This window comes from Arvicanthis niloticus, chromosome 6, assembly GCF_011762505.2.
Source record: "Arvicanthis niloticus isolate mArvNil1 chromosome 6, mArvNil1.pat.X, whole genome shotgun sequence".
NCBI classification, from domain to species: domain Eukaryota; kingdom Metazoa; phylum Chordata; class Mammalia; order Rodentia; family Muridae; genus Arvicanthis; species Arvicanthis niloticus.
In genome coordinates, this window is record NC_047663.1 from 75,272,775 (window position 1) to 75,299,457 (window position 26,683).

Here is a 26,683-nt window from a genome sequence, read left to right on the forward strand (position 1 = left end):
GCTTAGCCAGTTTCTGGAATTAGATTATCAGAAGGCCATGCAAGTGGTTCTGGGTAAATAACTCCCTTTTATGCTGTCAGAGGGAAAGGCAGAGAACTGTCCTCTTAGCAAGGCAGAGGATGATGAACACATCCTTTGTTTTATTTGTTCTGTATCCATCAGGGAAAATTACCAACTCAGCTCATCCAGCACTAGATTCTGTGTGTTCGCTTCCATAGTATGTATTCATGTGTCTGCATGTGCATAGCAAAGTGCACGCGTGTGTTGAGTATGTTATAGGGCTTAAGAGCTTGAAATGTTGTGACAGATGTACAGTGTGAGTGTTGAATGTAAGCTTACAATATATTACAGATCCTGATCTAGGACTTGGTAGGAATTTGGAGCCTAGGAATATGATCTACAGAATCTTAGGGAATCACTGATTCCTTTGGTCTGCCTAAACACTTACTTGGACATAAGCTACTATTAACTTCTCTAACAATATGTTTGGTATCACACTTGAACATGTACTGTGTCCTGGGAGGGTGCTGTTCCATTAACACCACCCCACTTACTCAGAACACAACTAGCAGCACCTCTTGCTAACTATGAGGGCAAAGAAGTAGTTCTGAGTTTGGAAGACAATAACCAGCACCCGAGGTTGTCCTCTGACCTCTGTATATGTTTCATGACACATGTGCACCTGCACATATACGAACACACACATAAACAGGTGCATGTGCATGCGCGCGCGCACACACACACACACACACACACACACTACATGTACATCCTACACGTTCTCAGTAAGAAAAAAAATTAACTTCAAAATTAAAAAAAAAAAACTAAGGAAAAAATCATTAGAGAAGAAAATTTAAAAGTTACTTATCTGTGCAAGAATAATTCTAAATAGTCCATGTTTGTAAAGGGGTAAATGTTTCTGCAAGAAGCCTGCTGAGTGAATCGACAGTTAGTTTAGTTCATCATCGTGTCATCTGGCCAGGTTAAAGGATTCACATGGAACTGTTTGCCAAGGAATATCACGAAAGTGTAAAGCCAGGTTTGTTAGACTATAGTCTTTAAAAAAAGAAAAGACCCAGACACTGAAGTTGTTCCAGGGGAAAACCAGCACATAATTAAGGAAATGGAGTTGAGAAACTGATTTATAGAAATAATTAAAGCAACACATTTTTTACGTCTCTGTCACAAATAAGGGCATGTCTTTGACATCCATCAAGGGCTTTAATTGGAATAATGAGTTAATCCACGGAGAGATGATTTAGGCTTGATATCGGATAACAGGATGGGATTGGGGAATTACCTGTTGAAGTGATGACATTGTCATCCTCCAAATGAAAGTGAGAGAAAAACAGAACAATTAGAGAAATGGTGCCTAATAGCAATTTTTACATAAAAAGATGAAATTGTTACCTTTTGACAAAGTTATGAGCCAGAAGACTCATACTTTCTGTGTTTTTTAATTCTTAGAGAACCTTGACTTCAAGATGCATCATGAGTTTAATAGCAGCTATTATGTGGAAGGTTCAAAAAAAAAAAAAACCACTGTGTTAAGTGTACAGGTTGGTTATAATCTACATCCCAATTGGAGAGATGCAAAGATGGGAAAAACATTCACTTTTAGAACGAAGGAGCAGCAGCAATTATTTAATATACATATATATTTTATGTATAAGAGAATATGTTTTATTCAGGCTACGCTGAATTATGTAGCCTGCATGACAGAAGATGTTCTAGGGTAGGATCTTGTATCCTGCAACCCTATGGGTGTCCTAGGGTGGATCATGTAGCCCGCATGACTTTGGATGTTCAAGTCAATCTGAAGGATGTGTCCTCATTTCTTCTCTGGGGTTTATTCTCCCATTTTAGTCACTGATTTTGGGAAATTGAACTATTCTTCTGGCTGCTACTAAGACTACAGTGCTTCGTACTAAGACTTCTGCTGCTACAAGACTAGAAATATGGAAAGAGCTCAGTTGATTTAAGGAGAGGAAGAAGCAGCAGAAAGAGGACAAACCAAAGGAGCTGGAAGATAATTTTTAAGAACAAGGCAGAGTCAGTTAGATTAGAGGTCACACAGGGTTAAGACCAGCATCTGGCTACAACAAACCAGTGCCAGAAGTAGCCTAAATTATAAAAGATGTGGCAGGCCATCATCAAAACAGTGGAGCTTTCATGGATTAAGAAACATGAAGCAGGGCTGTGACATTGCCCAGTGGATAAAGCACTTTGCATGTAAGAGTAGAGACCAGAGTTCATATCCCAGCATTCCAAAGACACAGAGCTGTTTGATGGCAGAGAGAAGAGCCCCAGGGAAAGTTGGCTTGATAGACTAGCTGGAACTGTTGAGAACTCGGTTTAGTTAGACACCCAAACTCAATAAATAAAAGGTGGAAGGATCAAAGAAGACACACACAGAGCCTCTACCTGAATGAGCATGTGTCTGTGCACCTGTATGCACACGTACCCAAACACATGCAAATACACACATATGCACACATAAAGTAAAAACAAGATGGAGGAGGAGGAGAAGGGCCAGGAGAAGGAGGAGGAGGAAGAGAAGGAGAAGAAGATTAAAACCAGCATCTTTTACACAGGAACCTCAATGGGCATCAATGCCACCTGAGGTTCCTTTGTTTTCTGTCTCTGTTTTCCTTCTCGTAATTGCCTCAGTTATACCACAGCAAGCAAAAGCTTTCCAGAGCAATTCAGAGTAGACTGGTTCGTGGCATGCATGGTGTTACTCCCCTAGTCTGAACAGGCTGACTTAACTTACACTGGTTAAATAATGGATCATGCTTCTGCTACTTGTGTGAGCATGGTGCCCATTGGGTTAATCTGTGTTGGTACTGGAGTTGTTATTCTGCACATAGCTTGGCATTTTCTTGTCTCTTGGATTTCACTGCATCCTCTCCTAATGAGGAACACAAGCCTCCCTTAGATCATTGTTTCCCTCCACTTGTTCTTTATTCCTGAGTCAATGGGGCCAGGGCTTCTGCTGATTGAATTAAGTTCCTTTCTACACTGGCCTATGTGGTGATCATTTTGGTACCAGGTCATTTTCGTTTCAAGCAAACACCCTCCTTTCATGGTGAGTCGGGGCACCTTCCCTAGTGGTTGTTCCCTAAGCAGACATGTGGGCTGTTTGCTGGGCCTTCAACCCTTCTACAATTTTAATGACTACAAAGAAAAGCCTCTCCCTCCTCCTTTATTTGAAAAAATAATAAACTTAATGACTTAATACACATCAAGTGGAATTGTTGGTTTGTGGTGACGGTTTTATAATTCCAAGTTCAAGGTTTTTTTTTTTTTTTCTATTTAATTATGCACAATAACTCCAATGGAATATAATGCAATAACAAAAACATGCACCAATGTTGGCATAAGAGCCCTGTTGTTTATTAGTATTGGTCGTGTGCTTTATGTTTGAAATAAAGTATTTGGAACTAATGTTGGCCATGTTTCCTCCAAACTAGATAAAAAGAAGGAAAAAAAAAACTTTTCTCCCTGAAAATACCATGCTCCAGTCTTTGGCGATAAAAAGCCAGCAGCTCTTGCAATAGCAAATTAAATTTTATTTGTAGAAAGCACATTGCTGTGTTTTGCTGCTTGCTCAGAGTTATTTTTTAATACTAATAATTTAATAAAGCAGAAGACCGATACACTGACCTGTGTTCTCCATGGCACCAGCGTATTCCCCAGGGTTAGAAGGCAGAATCTGCTGGAAGGAGGTGTGTTCTGTATTTTAACTATGGTTACTCTTGCTTTCTTAGCCAGATGTAGTTATAGTATTTAGAATCATTTGTAATCATTGGAAAATACAAGGTGAGCAAATTGGGAATCTGAAATCTGAAATCCAGACTTAAAACAATTTCTGAGAGGAAAGGACTGTTTTTTCTAAGATCTACCACATAGAGAGTTATGTTAGTGCAGTAAAGTCATCTTCACCAAAACCTGAAGGTTTCTTGTTAGAAAGGGAGCGCATGGCCAGTCTCAACAAACAAATTCTCTATCAGACTTAACCCAGTCTCTTCAGAGTGATGTGAGATGAACTGTCTAATATTTATTCTTGCAAAAGCCAAGTCTGGGGTTCTGGACTTAGGGGGGAATTCCTGAAGGCTTGAATAATTTTCAGTGGTCCTGAAGTTGGAGGAGGAAGTTCACTTAGGTATGAAGCAAGAGCAAAAGCCAAGCGGACATTCTGAATGAAGATGCCTCAGAAGGAGCTGGGTAGGAGTCAGGAAGAAGTGATATAGAAGAGTCAAGGGACCCCAGCCCAGAATAAGCACAGAGTCAAGGCCACTGGCCGGGGAGATTATCTGAAGTCCTGAGTATGTCTGTGTATTCTTTAGAATGTTAGTAGAATGTAAGTAAATCAGATATGGGATTAAATTCTAACTCTATTATTCAGTGGTGATACTGTTTGGCCATGTTACTTTCCAATGCTAAGTTGCTTTTTTTTTTTTTTTTTTTTTTTTTTTTTTTTTTTTTTTTTTGTATTAACAGAGAGTAGATGTAATAAACCACTTCATAGAGACCATTGAAAATGCCAAGTGAGATTTGCTACTCTTGGTTGTTACAGTTGAGTCAGATTGATTTAATGTAAAGCACCACTATTAATTATGTGGGAATACACATTTGTATCAATAGAAATAAATAGATTTTTATCTTTCAAATTTGTGCTGGATGGTTTTATGGCAACTCAATACAAGCTAAAGTCAGCTGAGAGGAGGGAACCTCAATTAAGACAATGCCTTCATAAGATCAGGTTGCAGGGAAGCCTGTATGGCCTTTTCTTAATTAGTGATTGATGGGGGAGGGCCTGGCTCATTCTAGGTGATGCCATCCCTGGGCTGGTGGTTCTGGGTTCTATAAGAAAGCAGACTGAGGAACCAGCTGAAAGCAGCACCTTCCATGGCCTCTGCATCAGCTCCTGCCTCCAGCTTCCTACCCTGCTTGAATTCTACCCTCATGCTTGTGATGCAGAAGCATTATATAAAATGGCAAGGGAAATAAACCCCTTTCTCCCCAATTTTCTTCTGGTCATGGTGCTTCACTGCAGTAACAGCGACCCTAACTAAGATAATATGTATGTGAAACATGTCAATGGGTATTTGTCTATTTTAAAAATAGCATTTCAAGCCTTTTATTCTCTGTAACGATTTTTGCTGAATATTATACTCAATAGAATGACCCAAGTACATAAGTCCACACCCAGATTAACATACAGAAACTTCCCATCATTCCAGAAAGCAGCCCTGTGTTCCACCCCAGTTATAATGTACCACCAGCCCACATCACACCCGTCTGAGTTAGCACTGTAGATAAGCTTTATCTATTTGTATAAGCCTAGCCAAGCAATGGATATTTGTTTTTGTGCAAAAGCTTTGGTCATAAAGATATTTTGGAATCCCATTCCTGTCGTTATGGGAAGCATTGGTTCATTCCTCTAAACTTCTCTGTAGTATTTCACGTCATATGTTTCTGTTCCTTTTTCTACAAGCGTACAAAAAAGATGCCATAAATAATCCTATGTGCATTTTTATGACAATATCTTTATTTTTGTCATTGGGTTACATCCTGGTTATTAGTGAGTTTCTGGGTCATAAGAAGATGTGGATTTAATTTTATGAGGAGCCCTGGGAATGATTTTCTGAGTGATACACCATTTTACAGTGCTATCAACAGTGTAAGAGACTTTGAGTTGTTTAGATCCTTAAAAATATTTGATGTTGGGATGGAGAGATGGTTCAGTAGTTAAGGGCACTTACAGCTCTTCCAGAGGACCTGAATCCAGTTCCCAGCACTCATGTTGGGCATAAATCTGGACCCAGGATATCTAACGCCCTCTGCTGGCCTCTATGTGTACTGCACTCATGTGCACCCGCTCCTCTCACACAAAAATGAAATCTTTAAAAAATATCTGATGTTAGCAGTCTTACAAATTTTATTCAAAGGAATAGCATATGGTTTTGAGCTATATTTATACCACTATATTAAGTTATTGTGTTTATATTTTTATATTCTTGTAATTGTGAAGCTTCTTTCATCTCTATGATACTGTTTGTTCTGGAGTCGGATTTCTTGTATTTTTCTGTTGTCTGTTACATCCATTTATGTTTCACTTATTTCTTTGCTTTTTTTTTCTTAAAGGATACAAATAAAGGAACTGATCTCTCCTCTGTCTTGGTGGTGTTGTCCAACACAGAAAGCAATGGCTTTTCACTAGAGTACATTTAAAATCATGATTCTCTGTATATTTCACACACTTATTAATTTGGCTATTTTTCAGTATGCTCTCTTGAATTTTTAGTGATTTGCCCCAGGTCCCTCATTGGTCTCTTTTCTCCTGATATATTTTATGGTAAGTTTGTTTCTGGCTTGTGTGTGTGGTTTTTAGATATTCTGCTTAATCCCTTGTATTAGCTTTTTAGCTTTTACACTGTGTTCTGCTTTTGTTGGCTTTTAATTTCTAGGTCTTGTTTATTTGAATAGAGGCCTGTTTTTAACATACTAATGAATCTTTGCTCATTCAGAAAATTTCCTCCTTGATTCCCAGAATCCCAGTGTTTACTCCCCCCCCCCGCCACTCCCCCTTTCTGATCACCTTTTCTCAGTCTCTTTGGTAGAGCCCTCCTGACAAGCTGACCTCTAGATTCTGGGTCCAGTGTCAGCTCAGCCTTGACTCCCTCCTGTGGTGACTTCATCAGTTCTCTAGATTTTAAATGACCCAAACATGGTTCTCCAGTTTGACACCCATCTATTTCCCTGGGCCTGTTTCTTTAATTGCATACTTAACATTCCACTGAGTTGTGATGGTTCAGGTTGAAGATCAACTTGATAAGCTTGAGATTTCCAAGAGTATCAGTAAAGCACCTCTGCGTGATATACCTTGTAAGGGTATGTCTAGGGAGAACTAAGCATCACAGCCTACCCTGAATGTGAGCGGCGCCACCCTGTACTGTGGCACTGTGGGCAGAGTTACATCACAGAAGGGGGAACCCTATCCCTGCAGGTCTTCATTCCCCCGTTTCTACATTGAGATGAGAATGTCCTTTATTACAGTCCTGCCAGCATAATGTTCTGCCCAAACACCTGTGTCAAAGCAACCATGGAATGAGCCCTCTGAAAACTTTGGTGAAATTGCATTTATATTTATCTTATATTATCTTAAATCATTTATATCAAGCCTTTTGTCACAGCAATAAAATGCCTAACCCAGAAGTCTCATAAGCACATTATACTTAGTGTCAAATCTGAGTTCCTAGGTTCCTTCCTTTCTTTATATTATTTCTTTTATTATTTACATATGTGTGCATATGCCACACGTATGTGCTTTACCCACAGAACCCAGAAGATGATGTAAGATCTCCTGGTGCTGATGTCATGGGTAGTTTGTAAGCCACCCAGCACAGGTGCTGGAAATCAAACCTGGGTCCTCTGCATGATGCTTTTTAATAGCTGAGCCATCTCTCCAGATCTGAAATGGATTTCTCTATTATTTGTCCATCTCACTACAGTAAAAGCTGAGTGTTGCCACTGACACACGCCTAGCATTAAAATACTTTGTAAATGTTTGTTGTTTCTCTATATTTTATTCATTTTCAATAAGTATTGCTTTCATGAAACTTCATAGGTATTCAAAAGTAAATGTTTGTTAAACGAAGGTTTTCTTCACACTTGTTTTTTTTCTAATCTATTCATTTGTGAGTTTTTGTTTGCTTTAAAATTTTTAAAGTATTTTTTTTAATGCTAGTTGATTTTATTGCACTGCCAGGGATCAAGCTCTGTGCCTATCACATTCTATACACAAGTTCTACTTTTAAGTAATATCACCAAGCTCTTTGAAGGTACTTTTAAAATCTCACTTTGGGACTTTAAAAGACTGTGACATATTCCGTGTGTGTGTGTGTGTGTGTGTGTGTGTGTGTGTGTGTGTGTTTAATATTCACTGTAGTGTTTCCTCACTGGTTGAGTCCAATAGAAGAAAAGGAGTGTTGGTTATTCAACTTTTTTTTAATTTCTTGGTATATATGTCAATGTCTCTATTTAATTACCACACACCACTTCTTATCTGACATATCTTTTATTTTCAAAACACAGCATACATTTTCCATCAGACCACTTTGTATATGTGATTTTGGAAAACTGGAGAAGGTTAAGAGTCAAACTGAAAAAAAGAATCTATAGTCCTGTGAGTGACAGATTTGGGGTATGACTGGGAACTAGAAAGGACACGGGGCTCTTTTAATTCTGTCGAACACAGCCACAGGCTAATGTTAAGGTATGCTTGTGTGATTTCTCCGGGGTGGAATCGGTTACCCAAACATAGGAGCCTTTACAATGATTCAAATAATCGTAAAACCATTATGACCACAAGACCTTTCTGAGTTGCACCCTCAGTAGGGAATGCAGCTTTTTCAGTCCAACCCCAAGATTGGGAGGATTGTAATATTTCCAGCCTGGAAGGATTCCCTATCCCTGTGGCTCATTTACTTCATCTCTGTGGTTCTTGGAAGGCAGGATGGAGTGAAAGCCATCCCGGGCAGCTCACTGTGAGTTCTAGTCTCAAGCAATGGACAGCAAACTTTAATAAACCTTGGCTATTTATCCAGCTTCATTCCCTGGGATAGATTGCCTAGCTATTCTCAAGTCCCAGTGAATTGTTTGTCATGGACGACCTTTTGATTTATGATCTGAGCATTCTTAGAACTCTGCATAGGAGATGAAAAGGCTTGCTGGCCTAGTGGGGTCTTTGAAGGAAATGTCTATCTGCCCTGGGGCCACCTGGTACCTTCAAGCAAGAGCCTGGGTTGCTATGGTACATAGGCACATTGACATTCTCTTCCTTACCCCAGAGCGGGACATTCAGGAGGCATTCTGCAAATGGGACATGGATGAGATGGGAGGAAGAGGGAAACGAAAGGCTAGCTAACCCCCAGGGATTCTTACCCCAGATTGGCTAGCTAATGGGGAAAGAAGGAGCCACATTCAACTGGTTTCGAAACCAGTGTTAGATTTTTTCCTTTCCCTGTGAATCCACTTGTAATTCCTGCATAACATTCACATTCTTTATGAGAGTTTAGGCCCCATAAGGATAAGACTGTGTTTAACAGTACTGAAAGTCTGAGCGGCATAATGAGCCTTTAAAACAGAACTGATCACAGCGAGAGACTAGCTGTCACTCAAACCCTGTCTAGGGATGCTTTCCCTACAGATCTACTGGATGCGGGGTACATGTAGGTACTTCCTGGATAAATGTCTGATTGAGGAAAAAACATACAGTAGAACCTCATAGCTCAGGGATCTTTGTTCCGTGCTCAGAATTCATTAGCAGGACAGTTTCGCCAGATACAAAATGGGGTCACTGAAAACTCCCGGTACTCAGTTGAGTTTGTCTCACTAATGTGGCCAGTAAGGTCAGCCAGCATTCAGGGAGGAAGATACAGACAGGGCAGTTGGCTTTTGACCAGGCTCACAATAAGGAAATGTCCCCTTCCCTCAGATCTCTCAGTCTACTTTTAGAAGATTTTTCTACTCAGTTCCCACCATGATCTATGTGCCATTTGTGAAGTAAAACACCATCATGAAAGAAGAGATTTAATGCCATGAAGCAAAAACCTTACCTTCACTGGAGAATAAATGTCAGATTACCCATTCCAACTGCACGGGAAGAAAGGCGTCGTAAAGTGAGCTCACAGCCTCCTGCGATTTTCAAATCAAAATGGAAATTAAGAAATGAAGCTTTAATAATCCTTACCATTTGCTCTTCAGGAAGTCTGCTATTTGTTGAGAGCAAGGATGGTGTACATTAGAGGCTGAGCTGTTGGGATGAGGTTCCCTTTCATTGTCTTTTCTCTGCAGTGTTCATTTTCAGGAACTAACTTGCTCTGGGGTTGTGCAAATACAATGAGGCTCCCTGAGGGCGTCGCAGTGTGAGATGAGGCAGAGCTGGAGGAGAGATGGACCCCATTGCCCCCAGCCTGTTTTAAATGTAAGGGAGGGCACCCAGGATAACCAAGAGAATTACATTGTTCACCTGCCTCTACTTTCTTTGGCCCCATGACTTTTGATGGCAATTTTTAAGTCACCTCAGACACAGAAATGCCTCTTTTTTCAAATCTTTCAGGGAAAGAAAACTCATATTCCCTTGGTTACTGATCCCAAGATATTCAGTACTCAGATATTTTGGAAAACAAATTAATATCTTAGAAAGCAAGTTAATCGTCAGGTGAGCTATGCTGTCTGAGGACGTTTGATGCATTATGGACATTTACTATGTATATTAATTTACTCTAAATGGCTTATTGATATGATGATATATTTTATGGTAATGGTGTTTGTTTCTAGACTTCTGGCCACAAATTTCACAGCTTTAATGGGCAAACTGTAATTCACACCTCTAGCTCTCATTATTTACTTGCTTGGGTGCTCAAAGAAACATAAATGAGGTTGTTTATTGCACTGGCAAAAAAATTAGTACAATTATAAATGTTCATTAGTATAGCCCTTGTTAAATAAATACTGGGCATGGCAGAATAGGAACAGTTCCCTCTCATTTAATAATGGTAAAGCCTTGGCAAAACCCAAAGCTACTACCTAAGAGCCCTAGAGAGTGACTGATAATTAGCAGATTTGGGAAAGAGGTCCATGTTTAAGAAGCCCACTTGAGTACATTTTGATATTTCTGTGGCTGGGTCTTAGAGCGAGCTCATTACTCTCTTTGTGGAAAAAAAAAAACAGAAACAAAGTTTGGCATAGACACCAGTGTTGATCTAGCAAGTGCCTTTTCAGTACTAGGTTATGGGTTTCTGTCCTAATTCATCAACATATGCAAGAATCCAAATGACTGTTGACCGATTGCAACTTTTGGAAACTTTAATAAAGGGTCTTGTCTCTTGGAGGGGGGGAGATAAGAAGAAACACATGAACTCTCTCTACATTTGCTTGCTAAACTCTTAAAAGCCACCAGTAATCTTCAGGTTAACAAAGGCGGGGAGGGACAGGATCTCCTTATATGATAAAGACCAACATAAGGTTGATGGAGCAAGGAAGAGCATGAAAAGTGAAGCAAAACACTTCGTTATGAGTGGAGATAGGCTGATAATTTGGAATAAATAAAATGCTTGCATAATTACAGATCACAAAGAAGGGATATGATGGTTTCATATATGGAAGAAAACAGTGGATTTGTTGTTAATAAGTCACCAGTATGACGATAACAAACATGGATGTGTGATCTGGGCTTCTTCAATGGAAGTGGAATTGTCACTATATACACCAGATTTCATAACCATAGGTTCAACCAGCCGTGGATTAAAAATTCTAGGAAAGCTAAATATATCTGTATGCATTTTCTAGGCCCTTCCCCTATCATTGTTTCCCAAGTAATATGATGGAATGGCTATCCTCGCTATCCTCGTAGCATTTATATTAGGTAGTATAAATAACTTATAGAGTATTCAAGTCTGTGAAAATGTGTGTAGGTTATATGCAGATGCATTTCGTTTCATAGAGTGGCCTTGAGCATCTACAGGTGTTAGTGTCTGTATGTGTCCTAGAGCCAAACCCCCATAGATAGTAAAGAATGGTGGATTTATATAGAATTTCCCTGTATACTATGGCAGCTCCTGACTAACAGGAGGCTGTCTAAATTAACTTTAGTTTCTTAGGTAACACCCAAATTCCATGCTTCAGTTGCACAACCCATATGTCAAATACTATGTGGAGTGTGGAGGGACATGGCTCAGCAATTCAGTGCTTGTTAGTATGCACAAGTCCTAAGAAAACAGCTCATCATGCTGAGTGGTCACATGTAGTTGGATACTGCTGCAGTAGCCGCTGTGAGATAGAGTATTCCTGTCACCGAAGAACAGCCTGTTGTCTGATGCTTCTTAGAACATGGGATTCCCAGGGTCATGCTGTGCTCTGCAATGGACTAAATACAGCTGCATAGGAGGCACACACTGTTTGCTGCCTAGAATCCATCCTTGTTTTCATGGTAGGCGAATAGAGCTGGAGTGGGGGAGTCATGGCCTTTTCAGCAGGGTTCTTGCCTCTCCCTCTTCAATGATAGGACAGTGTTAGCCTTGCTGGAGAAAATCTGAAGATTTTCATGGTTCCTCCCAGGATGGGAGATACAGAATGACAGCAGGACTGTTGATAACAAGGTAAAGGTTCTAACCATCCAGAGATGAAGACACAACTGTCATTTAAACAGAAATGAATGGGGAGGAGGGTGTTTGAATCCTTGGTGTCATGGAACCTCCGGATCCAATCTTATCCAAAGCCCACCTCACTTCATTTTGATCCCATGAACTCACACTGACCCTCAGTGCTGATACTTAGTCATAGTATTGACGTTCAGCCATAGTATTTTTCCTAGAGCATGGTGCTCCTGGTAACTTGAGTCCAGCTGTGTATGTGCCAGCTTGTACAGTGAGACAGCTTAACGGGATGTTTTCAGAGGAGAATGACCAGGAGGGTGAGAAGACCTCATAGAAACATGTCTCTTCTATTCTTATGACCACATTAAGAGTTCGTTTCTAGCCAAACCCTGCAGCTGGCATGACCAATTTGATATTTCTTAAATTCCCCTGGGAAGAAGGGTTGTAAAGCATCCAGTCTTCACTTAAAGTAATATCATAGAAGGAAAGAGACCACTTGATAAAAGTCCCTGAATCCACAAAACTCCTTGTATTGCTGTAACAAAAAAAAAAAAAAAAAAGGAGCACAAATCATGTAGAATTAGATTCCTTTTAAATATAAGTGGCATTCATTCCAGCTCAAGGCTGCATTTTAATAACTGCACTACTCCACAATGTGTCAAGCTGTAGGATATTATAAAAGAAAACCAGTGGGTTATTATTTTTGTGCCATTTTCTAATGTGGTACATTTTTATAAAATCCCACAGATTGAGTTAATATTGTAAAGCACTGTACATAACCTCATTGGGAATATTGTAAGGCAGCCCTTTTCAAACCTGATAGACATGGCAATAAGATGGGGCAGGGATGGAACAATCTCATTCAGAGATTTGGAGATGAGGTGGATAGGCTTTGTGTGCACTCCCAGAACTGTTCTCCAGGATGAAGAGATGCTTCAGTGAGGAAACTTTGTTTTCAAGCATGAGGACCTGAGTTTGGATCCCCAGTGCCTATATAACAAAGTCAGGCAAATCTGTAATCCCAGCTCTGGAAAGCTGAGGCAGGAGGATGCTGAGGCTCACTGACCAATAGGTCTACATGAGAGTTATCTCTAAGTAAAACAAAAAACCTTGTCTCAAAACAGAAGGTAGATCGATGGAGGAAATGCAGTAAGGAAAGACACCCGTGTCAGTCGCTAGCCTTTACATGCATATAGAGCCACATAAGCACATATGCATGACATATGTACACAGTCATATATAAATGTACACCACATAATGCGTACACGCATACATCCATACACACATATGTACATATGAATACACACATATGTAAATAACACAAGTACACATATATGCATGCATAGTCACATGCACATGAACATACACAAATGCTGACACCCATGTACACACACATATATGGTGTACACACTTAAACATACACACAGGAATGCATATATACATGTGTGCATATATACATATATGTGTGCAAGTGCACACATATCTTCTACGTACACACGTATGTCTATACAACCACACAAGCATACATATTCATACCGATCCACACAACTTTTCTTAACCTTCTGACTTGGGGCTGTCAATTTTGCTACTCACTTATCCCCCTTCCACCATTAACCAGAGAGAATGCAGAACCTTCCTAGGGAGCAGCTCTTGTTCACCTCCTGGTCTGCACAATGGATTTAACATTTTAAAATTGTGAGTACTATTGAACACAGAATTACAGTATATTTATAGGTATATACCCCCAAAGAAGTGAAAGTAGGAACTTAATCAGATGCTCTACAGTGAGGTTCAATGTTTGCATTGTATAAACCACACATGTATTTAAAGAGTGGGGAACAGATTTTTAAAAATTGGTGTATGTATGCATGCAGTTTTTTAAAGGAGTATAATTCTGACACCTGCTGCAACACAAATGAGCCTTGAAATCACTTGGCTGAGAAGAAAAGCCAGACCCAGAAGAGCAAATATTGTCTGACTTCATTTTCCATGTGCTCCCTGTAACAGGCAAACTCGGAGACAAGAAAAAGAATAGAGGTATGAGAGACTGAAAGGGGGAGGGATTAGAAGGTGCTGTATATGGTAGGCACAGAGTTGGTGGCAGTGAGGTGATGCTGGAGATGGGTGCTACTGATGGTAGCATACTGTGAACACATTTAATACAGAGAGCTACACACAGTAAACGAGTAACCAGGCTGGTTTTTATATTACATACATTTTTACCACACCAAAAATATAGATGCCAGGGCTTCATCTCAAGTTTCTTATATTATTAGTTTGAGGTTTGTCTTAGTTAAGGTTTTACTGCTGTGAACAGATACCATGACCAAGGCAATTCATAAGGACAACATTTAATTGGGACTGGCTTACATGTTCAGAGGTTTAGTCCAGTATCAAGGTAGAAGCATGGCAGCATACAGGCAGGCATGGTGCTGGAGGAACTAAGAGTTCTATGCCTTTATCTGAAGGCTGCTAGGAGAAGACTGGCTTCCAGGAAGCTAGGATGATTGTATTAAAGCCTACACCCACAATGCCATAATTCCTTCAACAAGGCCACACCTACTCTAATAAGGCCACACCTCCAAATAATGCCAATCCCTGGGCCAAGCATATTCAAACCATAACAGAGCTCTCTACAGATGGGGCTGATTAAAGCAAATCAATATGGTTGGTGTCATGCATGACCTGACTCTGAAATATTTCCTACAGGCTTGTGTTTTGGGGTGCTTATTTTCTACTTTCTACTGTTTTGGGGGAAGTATTGTAACATTTAGAAGGTAGGTCCTGACTGGCAGACATAAGTCACTAGGGGCAGACCTTTAAGATAAAATCCTGACTCTTGTGTCTGTTTCCTGCTTTCTGGTTCTGGCATGATGTGAAGAACTGTCACTATACATTCCCACTGCCATGTCTCTCTTGCCATGATTACTAAAGTTTTCCTGAAACCATGTGACAAATTATCTTTCCTCCCACGAGGTGTTTCTGTCTGATATTTTGTTACAGTGATAACAATACAAACACAGTCAGTTGTCCTGGTCAGCTTCCACTTTTTATCTTATGGTTTCAAGTAGGTTGTGCAAGACACAATTATTTCATTCCTTCAATGGTGGCAGGCTGGTGATACCACAGGAAGGAGAATGGAAGGGTTTCGTCTCTTGATGGCAGTCTTTAGATGAAGCCATTGCGAGTGCCCTTGTATTCTAAGTGTAGATAATGAACTTGGTGAGCAGGCCCAGCCTTTAGACAGTGTCACCAAATTTGTCTCTATTAAATTCTTGTTTTTTATTTATGTCCTTAGGCTTCTTGTATGACAAGTTTAGAGGTACCACTGCAACAGGCAGGCACAAAAGGCACAGTGCTTGGAAGAAAGCTCCATGGTTACTGGTTTCTCTTTTTCCTCCGTTATAAATGAGGTTGTAGAAACATTAAGGAAAGAAGTGGTCCTTATTCCCAAGGAAGCCCTGGCCGTGGAGTGCAGCCTCTCATTACTCAAGCTTCTGTCAATCTCTTTGGCTAGCTCTTGCTTTTTAACCACTTAGAAGTTGTTGAAAACAGTCAATTGTTCTGCTCAGACATCTTATCCTGTTGGTGAATTGATTTGTTAACATATGTGGCAGTCCTTAGGGATACCTCTATGAATCCTCTATTTCTGATCACGTAGTAAGATTGTGCTCTCTTTTTCCTCTGAATGGCGGCTGTGTGATTTGCTTTGGGCAGCAAAATCTGAACCAAGTGGCTGTATGTCACTTCTACATTTGATTCCTAATGCACTCACCCACCAGCTCTCTGTTCTCTCTCTCTTAGCAATCGAGGGAGATGCTTCTTTCATTATCCTGGGTCTCTGAGTCAGTGTCCATACTGGTCCCTTATCAAACACAAGGAACCATCCTTGGTTGTGTTAAGCCCCTGAGCTAATGCTGCTACATCATCATATAATCAGTCTGGATTGATGGTGCAGAGAAGTCACACACTTGAGTCACGGATCTGACCCAGATGTGGCATGATAGTGTGCTCATCACCTACTCTATGAAAATGGATCCCAAAAGTCTGAATTTATTGTGGCCTTTGCTATCAAGTATCCGTAGAAGGAATTCTCAGCTCAAAACTACTCCTTGTCCCAATAGACCCCTGCTGTCCAACAGAGCATTCAATTCTGTATCTTTGTTGTGAAAGACAGTAGTTATTAGTCATATGGGGGTAAGTCACATGAGCAAGTGGTATGGCTAGTGTAACTGATGATGTAATTTAAATTTAATTTAATTTTAAGCAATTTAAGTCAAAATCCCTTCATTGCCCCATTGTCAAATCTTCTTTGCCTCCTTGCAATTTTTGATGATATTTCTTCCTTAGCCTGTGACACAATTCTTTGTTCAATCTGTATTCATCTTCCCAGTCTTCTATCAGTGGAGATCTTCCATCTGGAACAGAATGCTCCCTCTCGTGGAGTTCTATGCAACAATTCATCCATGATCCCTGTGTGGTAATGAGTCCTCTGCTCCAAGTCAATGGGGAATGTTCCTCTTGTCTCTCACTTTGTAAATATCCTGAGGCCAATAACCTTGTTATTTATTGGTGTGTGTCTCATAAGCTCTGTTCCCAGTAGGTGACGAATCATGAAACTGGAAACCTCAGTATTGGTGCACAGCTGTGTCTTTAGACAGCCCAACATGTGTGCCTTAAGTCTAGCATGCCCTTTCTAAGGCTCTATGAAGTTAAAATGCATCTGTGTATGAGATTCGTTAGCCAACCTGAGTATTGTGTTCAGCCTGGGTTGTGTAAAGATGAGCAGTAAACTCTTAGGAGTAACAGCAGTTGTGACATGGAACAGGAAACTAAAAGCCTTGTCCCCGTGCTCAGCTGTTCCAACAGACCTTTTGTTGCTAAGCTTTGAACGAAGTCATCATGCTTTTACCCCAGACACTGGGGCCATAGGGAAGGCTGCTAAAGCATAGGAATGATATGCCAGTAGTGAAGTAAGATCATCTGCTGATGCTCTGGTGCAGGGCACCTGGGATATGTTTCCCAACCTCTCCTGATTGTGTAAAGAAAGAATATAAGCTTTGGAGCAAACCAGACTTCTTTCTTGGGCCATGAATCTCATTGACATAGTTGAAAGTTTTTCACTTGCAAGAAAGAAACAATCCAAACTGCTGTAAGCGGAGTGAAACAGATTATCTCAGGAGTCCAAGTACCCCTGGAGCATCTCTAAGTTTGCCCAATTCTAACCCACTCCTGTCCTTGGCTGCCTTTGGAGGTGCTGCTCAGTCAGGTATTTGCCACAGTCCCTCGTCATAATCCAGCTTTGCTTCTTTGTCTTCTTTGCTCGTTGAACTGTTTCTTTTACCTCCCTTTTCTTGCCCCCAACAACCTCTATTATGCTTTACATGTCTGTGAATTTCCAAGAGGCTCCATGAAGGTAGAATCATATAATACCTGCCCTAGTGTGTCTGGTTTATTTAATTAGCACAATGGTTTTAAAGTTCACCTGTAGCAGCATGTCAACACTTTCTTTTCACGACTGAGTAATATTCTAACAGGCATTCCCACCGTGTTTTAAATGGTTGTACTACTCTTACCCATGTATTATTTGAGTTGCATTTTCTCTGTCCTTGCTGAATTCCAGGAACTCTTTCTACATTCTCAATAATAATTGTCTTTGAAATGTGTGGTGTGAAAGTATTTTATTCCATCTGGTGAATTCCCTTTTCACTTTACAGTGACTCAGTGTTTTAAATTGTTGATTAAATCTAATTGATCATGTTTTATTTCTTTTGGGGGTTGTGATGGAGTTGGCTTCATGTTCAAGAGACCACTGCCAGCTCCAATTTCAGAAAGATTATTATTTCTTCATTTTCCCCAATTGTTTTTAGAGTTTAAACTCTTGTGCTTAGATATTGCTTTCATTTTGAGTTAATTTTCATATAAGGTATAAAATAAGTTTTTATACACATGGGTCTCCATTTCTACCAGTATCGTTTGCTAAAAGGGGACATTTCCCCCCTTTTAAAAGGCAATTTTACTTGTTCAAAAAAAACGAAATAATCACCTATAGAGAATTATTATTTAAAATAGCATAAAATACATTTTGGAGGGTCTGGTCTATTGTAAATTATAACAAAATACAAAGAGGCCAACAAATCCAACTGCTCGTAATTGAGCATCTAGTTGAATGTTTGGGTGGTTTACCCCCTTCTTCTGTATTCTTTTAATTTTCAACAAAATCCACATAGTAATCGGGACCATTCATCAAGTGGGAATAAAGGGGACACAAATAGAACAGAGTGAACCGTGTCTACGGCACAGTTACATTTTTGTGCTTTTGTAATGAAACTCAGGGCATGCTATGCATTCATCTTCACTCAGCATTTGTATCTGGATTTTCTTCTGCGGTTACACACTGCAGTGGTTTGAATAAGATATCCCCCATGGTCTCAGGCATTTGAATACTTGATCCCCAGTTGGTGATGCCTTTGGGAGGTTTAGGAGGTGTGGCCTTGGTAGAGGAAGAATGTCACTGTGTCAAACTTTGTGAGTTTAAAGCTTGCCTCACTTTTAAGTTCTCTCTCTCTCTCTCTCTCTCTCTCTCTCTCTCTCTCTCTCGTTTCCTGCTTGCAGTTCAAGATGTGAGCTCTCAGTTGTGTCTTGCCTACCTACTACTTGCCTACTACTTGCCTACTAGGCTTCTCAGCCCTGATGATGATGGATTTTTATCCCTTTGGAACCACAAAACCAAATAAATCCTTCTGTCTATAAGGTCTTGGTGTTTTAACATAACAATAGGAGGCAAGTTAAGACACATTCTTGTAAATGTATACCCTTGTGAGTGACATATCTCAAATGTCACCCTTTTTATAGCTCCTTCCCTGGTCTCCATGGTCCTAGCTCTACTCTCCTTTCTTGGTGCTCCTGGGCACTCTCCAGCCTCTTTTGTAATGCTTGTCATATATGGAATAGGAGCTTAGTAAATGTTTGATTAGTTAAGGATTGTGTCTCACCACTACCCATGCTCAGTAAATGGCCAATAAGGGCATTTGCTGTTTTTCTACCCCTTCTTGAATAATTTCAATTTCACGTAGAAAATTAACTCCAGAGGATTCTGGGACTGTATATGATAAGTGTTGGGCATTCATCAATATCATAGAGACAAATGAACAATATGAGGTTCAGACTTAACTCCAAAGACCCTCTACCTTGAAAAGACTCTGGTTTGAGATGAAAATGGAAACTTGAGATGACCTCTTGAATGAACTCTTATATTGGATGGGCTTAAGAAATCCCAGTGTGACATGCTGCTTGAAAGATCCACAGCACATTGTACAGTGCAGGGCAGAGTGTGATCATAGTTGGTTGAAACAGATTTTGTCTGACCATGTCTCAGTACTCTTATGTTGCTTAAGAATTTCATACATACGTATGAAGTGTTTTGATGAAGTCCAATCCCCCATTTTCTCTCCTTCAGTTCTTCCCCCTTGTCACCCATTGCTTCTCCCTATCAACATGTATATGATATGTTTACATATATATACATTCAACATATGTGTATGTATGTGTATATACATACACACAAATACATATATACATATAGGAAATCATCACTAGAGACTATTGATTCCCCCCCCCCTTTGTTGGTCATCTTTATTATGAGTACATCAGCTTCTTGGGATTCGATGCCATCCATATCCATGTACGAGACAGTCTTACACCCTATCGTGATTCTTGGGTCCTCTGAGAAGGGACACAGTAAGTGTATACCATGGAATTCCAGACACCTCAGCTCCTGTTGCATTTCTCTTTGAACTTAATCCCAGTGCTAGAAGGTGAGAGCTGATGCAGAGAACCACATCTCTGACTATGGATCTAACTTATTTACAGAGATTATGAAAGTAAAACAAAAAGTCAGCTTCCATAAACTACACAGACAAAATTTTCTTCACTCATCACTGCCTTTCTTGCTGAGATGAGAAGCCTTCAACTTAATGCTTGAATAGCAAATGGAAGGGTACTCATCCCAGGGACTGATGGTATGAAGCACAGTGATTCTCCAGCCTGCTTGCTCAAATCAACTTCAAGGATGTGGGTAAAGAAAACTCAGTATGATCACTCTTTTGTTATGGACATAGACAAGGCCCTGGTCAAATGGAGAAGGATCATTTCAGAATGATGCTATGCTTAGAAAATATATTGTTTCATTATACTTCCAAGCACAGTGCTAAAATAAAATAATAACATATATTAAATTTAAACTCTATGCCAAAGACTCAGTCAAAAATTATGTGTATTTTGTCTTATTTCATCTTCATGAACTTATGATTATTTTTTAGGTGAGAGGTCAGAGAGTTGGCTTTGTAAAGGGGTGCACTTAGTGGGTTATTTCAAAATTGAGAGTGTGACCAGAATTCATATAGGCTCTCACATCATTGTTCTCTCAATAATCTTCATTCAGGCTCTCTAACACACATTTTATGTAAATCATTAATTTATACCCAACCATGCACCAGATGCAAAACTGTGTGTATTTTCCAAGTCAGAACTGGAATCAGTAGCTGGAGATAGCAGTTAGAAATTTTGCTATACCCTAGGGAAGATATTTTAACAGTGTCAAATACCTCACAAGATCAGGTTCTCCATCCTTAGAAGGGATTTAAATAAGGCTGAAGGATGATTTGTCAAAACTGGTGCAGAACAGAAGTCAATATGGTAGTGCATGCCTTTAGTACCAATACTAAGATGCTGAGATGGGAAAATCTCCAGGAGATTACTGGTTAGCTAGTCTAGACAAATCAGGTTCAATGAGGGTCTTGTTCTGAAAGAAAAAAGATGAGTAATAGAGGGAAATCCTTGATGTTGATCTGTAGCCTCTAGAAGTGCATGTGTAGACATATATGTATGCCCATATCTACCCCTCCAAAAGCAAAGGAAGAAAGAGAGAAAGAATAAAGAAAAAGAAAAGAATAAAAAGGAACTTCTAAAAAACAGACTATAGCAGGTTAAAAAATGACACCAAAACTCAAGATGTGTTCATAGATCCTTATGAAAGGATCCTGGATACATATTTCTTCCAGCTTTGCATTCTCTGGGATCTGCTTCCTCTCACCTCAGAAGAGAGCAGGGACAACGTCCTCAAACCACACTGGCTTTATCTCCAGCCATAGGCAATTAGATCAGAAGCAGTACCTGGAATCCCCAAGGGTCAAACCATTTCTTTTCCTCTGGGGATTTGGTCCGAGGGGTAAAGAAAATCAAGCCCATGTCCTTCTCTTCAACAGAGGGAATTTCAGTTGAAGAATGTTTCACTCACTGCATAAAATAGGGACCAATGGATGCTTGTGTGTGAAAAGTGACAAATATGAGTGAGAGGCAATGAGCGAATGTAGCCTGTGTGCTAATGGCTTTGAGATCCCAGCTCCATCTCCTTCCGAGACACTCCTGCATCTTCACTGGCCAATGGTTGTTGATCAATTGCCAGCAAACGAGAGGCTCAGCTAAGAAAGGACCAGATAGAGACTCCTCTCTGTAAGCACTGGAGAAAAAAATGGCATTGCCTACTGTGCTAAGTCACAGCAGAGCGGCACAAAAGCCTGGAACATGTCCTTCTCTCTTCATCTTGTACTCTTGTCTTTGTTGTCCTGGTGTCCATAAATGCCGGAGGAATTTCATGTCCGTGTTAAGGGAATTGATTGAATAGAAGAGACACTTATGAGCCTTTGTTTGATTTAGCTGTAGCTCAGAGGATTTAGGAAAAGGGACCGTATAGGTGAATGCAAGGTTAGCCAGCAAAGGGCTCTTAAAAAACCTGGGTTTTAGACAAACATGACTACGATATCTCAGAATTCAGTCCACGTCTCACTCTTGTTAGGTGTATGAGATGTTGACACATCTATAGAAGTTCATGGCATCCTTAGCAGATGATAAATCACCTCCAAAAGTGGCTTTCAGGGTAAAACTGATGAAGCCTGTCTTTTGTGTTCCAAGGAAAGACATGGGGCCATCTCTTGAGCAAACTCAGATTACCTCAGAGAGACAAATTGTCTTTCCATTCTTAAGGAAGCCTGGATTGTTTTTCTAGCACACATGGACATCCCAGAATTATTCTTAAACAACCCTGAGAATCTGAACATGAATTGAGTTATGTGTTTCTTGTTAAAGAGGTCGAATTTCAACAAAGCACGGGAAACATCTTGAAAATCACATGAATGCAATTTCCAAAGAAAACAATCCGGGAATTACTGCCAAAGAGTTTTATTTCTACCAGGAAGGCAGAGCAGGGATTCATCCTGCCCCCCACACAGATTGCATGTTCAATTTGTGGTCTGCAGTGGAAAATTGTGGTGATTTTGCTAGGCTCAAGGAAAGAAAGCAATGAAGGCAGCTATTGTCACACGAGTGATAAAACTGTCATATTTCTCTAGTATTAATATGGTATTAGTATTTTTAGTTTGAGTCTACAAATACTGAATTGTACTAGTGTGAGGGATTGTGGTGTGCCATGCACAGGGAGCTTACTACACCATGCTTATCCCATAGACTGCAAATTAGAACCCTAAAGTAAGATACTTTCAGCCTCAAGAGTGCCCTTCTGTAAATTAGAAAAAAGAGTCTCCTTCCAGGCAGATGTGGACTTGTGGAGAAACAGTGCACAAACAGGGAGACATTTCCACAAATTAGAAAATGTTTCCCTCTTCTGATGGTGGATGCACTCTTGGGTCAGAGTGAGCATTTTGACTTTCTCTTCCACCCCCTTGGACCAGGTGGTTTTGACCAGGTCATAACTTAGTTATCCAATTACAACATCCATAGACCTGTTAAGAGCAAGCTGAGATTCTTTGTCCAACTAGATATACTACTACCCACTAGTCACAAACTTCAGTGAATAGAGGGATCCTGTGAGTGTCTTAAAATGCTGGAGCTTGACTCCAGTTATCCTGATTCATAGCATCTAAGGTACAGCCCAGGGATTTGCCTTTGTACCACAATCTCCTAAAGTGTTCCTGATGCAAATGAGCCTGTATAGTATTTGCAAAGTTGGGGTATAAGAATGAAGACTGGGCCTATGTGACGGGTCAGAGTGAAAGACTCTTGCTACTAAGTCAAATGACCTGAGTTTGATTCCTGGGACCACACAGTAGAAGAAAATAGACTTCTGTAAGTTGTCCATTTACTTCTACATGTGTACACATGCATGCCCTTTTGATAGATAGATAGATAGATAGATAGATAGATAGATACATACATACATACATACATACATACATATGTACGTACATAGATACATAGATGGATAGATGGATAGATAGATAGATACATAGATACATAGATAGATACATAAATACATAGATACATAGATAAATAGATGATAGATGTAATAATAAAATGAATGAACACTGTGGGTCAACTGAAAAGAGAAGCAGTCATGACTTTTTGAACTTACTAGGAAAAAGCTACAGAAAATGGAACAAATTTCATTGCAATGATGTAAACCAGAATTTCTGAAGCTTTTGTCTCAGTAGAAAAAAACTTTCATTTTCCAAAACAAAAAGAAAAGAAAGAAAACATTTACATAGGTTTCTTTGATAATATCTAAAAGGCAAACTTGACATTTATTTCTACCACGAACCCCTCAATAAGCTATGTTTCGGACCAAATCCATACAGCCATAGGCACGGACTTCTGCCAATGGATATGAAAACATAATTTGACATATCCACATGCTGGCTGTTTTAAAGCTGAGAGAGACAGGGATACTGTGACACCCAGACTCACCATTTCTGTAGCCCTTTTTCGTGCTGCATCGGAGAACCTAACTCAGGAAACAGCCATGACTCTATTGCTGAGATGGCCCGGCATGCTTTCTAACACAGAACAGTTCTGGCTTCTGTCATGGCAGGACTTGTTCTGGAAAATGGGACTGTGGAGCACATTGAATGGCGGCTTCCACTAAGAATTTCCATTAATGTGTTTGTGGCCTTCAGCCCAGAGCGTCATTCATTCCCAAAGAACAACATACTATAATAGCAAGCAAGCCATGTTCCCACAGTCTCTGCCCTTCACCATGGCAACATCAATTTTGGTATTGTTTGCAGGATTTGGGTCAAACTTGGTGACTTGTAATCAGTAGAGGCAACAGTGTTGTCCATGGTTTGAAAAGCGGACAGAGAAAGGTTCACTAGATCCCAGTAGAGAGCTCTATTCTCCTATAGTATCTGTACCAGATATCCAGAGGTGACAGCTTCACTGCTTCTAACCAGTCTTTAGGCATACAACACACTCTTTTCTCTGCATAGTAACTTGCTCAGGAGAGGGTTTCTGCTGGGTCATCCCAGCCATGATAAAACATGAAAATGTAAATATCCCCTCCCCCAACATAATAGTGGGCTTACCTACTTTCTTTTTTCTCAAGTTACCTATGTCATCCAAGTAGCAGTATCTTCCTTTGCTGCTTTCTTCTGGGCCCCTTCATTGACCCCTCTCTGCTTCTCATGGGAGGCTGAAACTGAGCACATGTCCTTGGATGGAAGTCTCCTTCTTGTCAGTTTTCCCTGAGCCTTTCATGTCCATTCAACTGGAAGACTGTCTCTTAGAAGGTCAATGATGTACCGGAGTTCTGATAGAATCAACAAAGGATTTTAAAATTTCTTCTAAATAGCACTCTGATTCCATTTCTGCTCAAAGTAAAATGTTAAGTATATTTTATGACATGTGCAGAGGGAAAATGTACAATCACATTGATTATAAGCAAGAGCTTTGAGTCAGTTAGCTATATCTGGGGCTGATTCCCAGGTTTTGGAATTACTGACTGTGTGTCCTCAAGAAAATTACCTCTCTGAAATCCCTAAAAATTAAGACAAGAACAGAAAGTCTAGAATTGCTTAGCACATAAAGCAACAAGTATAGTAAGATAATGATTGACACAAAAACTTTCTGTGAAGTTCTATGAGAGTTAAGGTTTCCTGGGCCTTCCAACATTTTTCCTAACTTCTTACTGCTCTTGTTGTATTATGGAAGCCATCATAGATACATATGATAATGGGCTTGGCTGGGTTCCTAAGTTCTTGATTGATTCTTTCAGGGATGTAAAATCTAGTCCCAATCCTTTTGTCCCAGCCTCCTGAGTGCTGGGATTAAAGCAGTCTGCTACAGTGTACCTGCTGTATTCAAATAAAACTTTATTTACACAGCATGGATATGAGCTAGGTTTGCTCTTACTCGTCATCTTTAGTTTCCAAAAAATCCTGGGAGTTAGTGTTGGCATTAGAAGTGGCCTTATGATCAGCCTCCAATCCCAAGGTGACAACAACCCTCTTGCATCTGTTGCCATGGCAATCATCACACACTCCCAGCGTATGCCTCACCTGTGCCCATCATTCATTACCTGGCATCTATGTCATGGCCCAAATAAAAGACTGAGACCCTGACCCCTTATCCCCCCTTTTTTTTCTTCTGTTCCTTGCTTCTCCCCACTTCCACCCAGTAAAAACATCACGGGACTGTGCTGATTTGGTGTGGAAATGAGCCACCTTCTAACTAACAACACCTATACTTGTGCTGCCATTTTCCCTGAAATGGAAGTATCATGGCGCACTAAGTATCTTAAAAGCCTAATTAGAATTCTCTCTGAATGCCATCTTTTACTTTGTAGAAGGCACAGGTTGTGAGTGGTGTTACTAACTTTGCTGTTAAATTTTGCTACTTTGTTAGCAGTGGTTTCTGTTTTAAAAAAAAAAAAAAAAGTTCTTGTCACCAAAGATGGCATTCAGAGATGGGAGTGACTTTGATATCAGCCTCATCTAGGATGTGCAGCCTTGGCTACTGAGTCCCACCAATCACTTTTAATTACCTCTGGTTCTTCCTTACAGCTGTGTTTTGAGAAGCTTCATCTAGATTGGCTAAAGTGTTGGATAGTCAAGTTATAATCATGCAAATAATACTTGAAGACTTGTAATCGGCCTATGAGAATTTTGAAAAGTAACTGTTCCTAGGCCAAAGTGGGCACTGCCAGGATTTGCATGTCATGAACCTCTTTCTCTGAGTTCTTCATCCATAGCTGATAAAACCAAGTCAATACACAACTGGTTTCATCAGAAATTGCACTCTTCACATTTCAAATAAATTTTGGTTGAAATTATTAAAAATCGTCTCAATCTGCCCTATATAATAAGTGTTATTTTACACATTGGAAAAACTCAGAGTAAGAATTTGTTTCAGGTGAAAATAGATTTGGCAACTCAGGCCAAATTCCTGGGGTCCTTGTTTCTCTCTGGTTTCGTAATTGACCTTTGATTGTGCTATTTAGTACCAATGCTATATCTTTTAATATTTAAATCATCACTACCAGGAGCTTCCAGGTTTCCCACCTATTTCCCTTGTCAAGTGGTACAAAGATAAGAATAAGTATTTCGGGCCCAATGTTCTCAGACAAATGCAGAAAGTTGTTGGAATAGTTAAGACTAGTTGCTCATACTAAATTAATCAGGATGATCACACAGAGGATGTTTCTGGTTGAATTCGCTTTTATCACATCT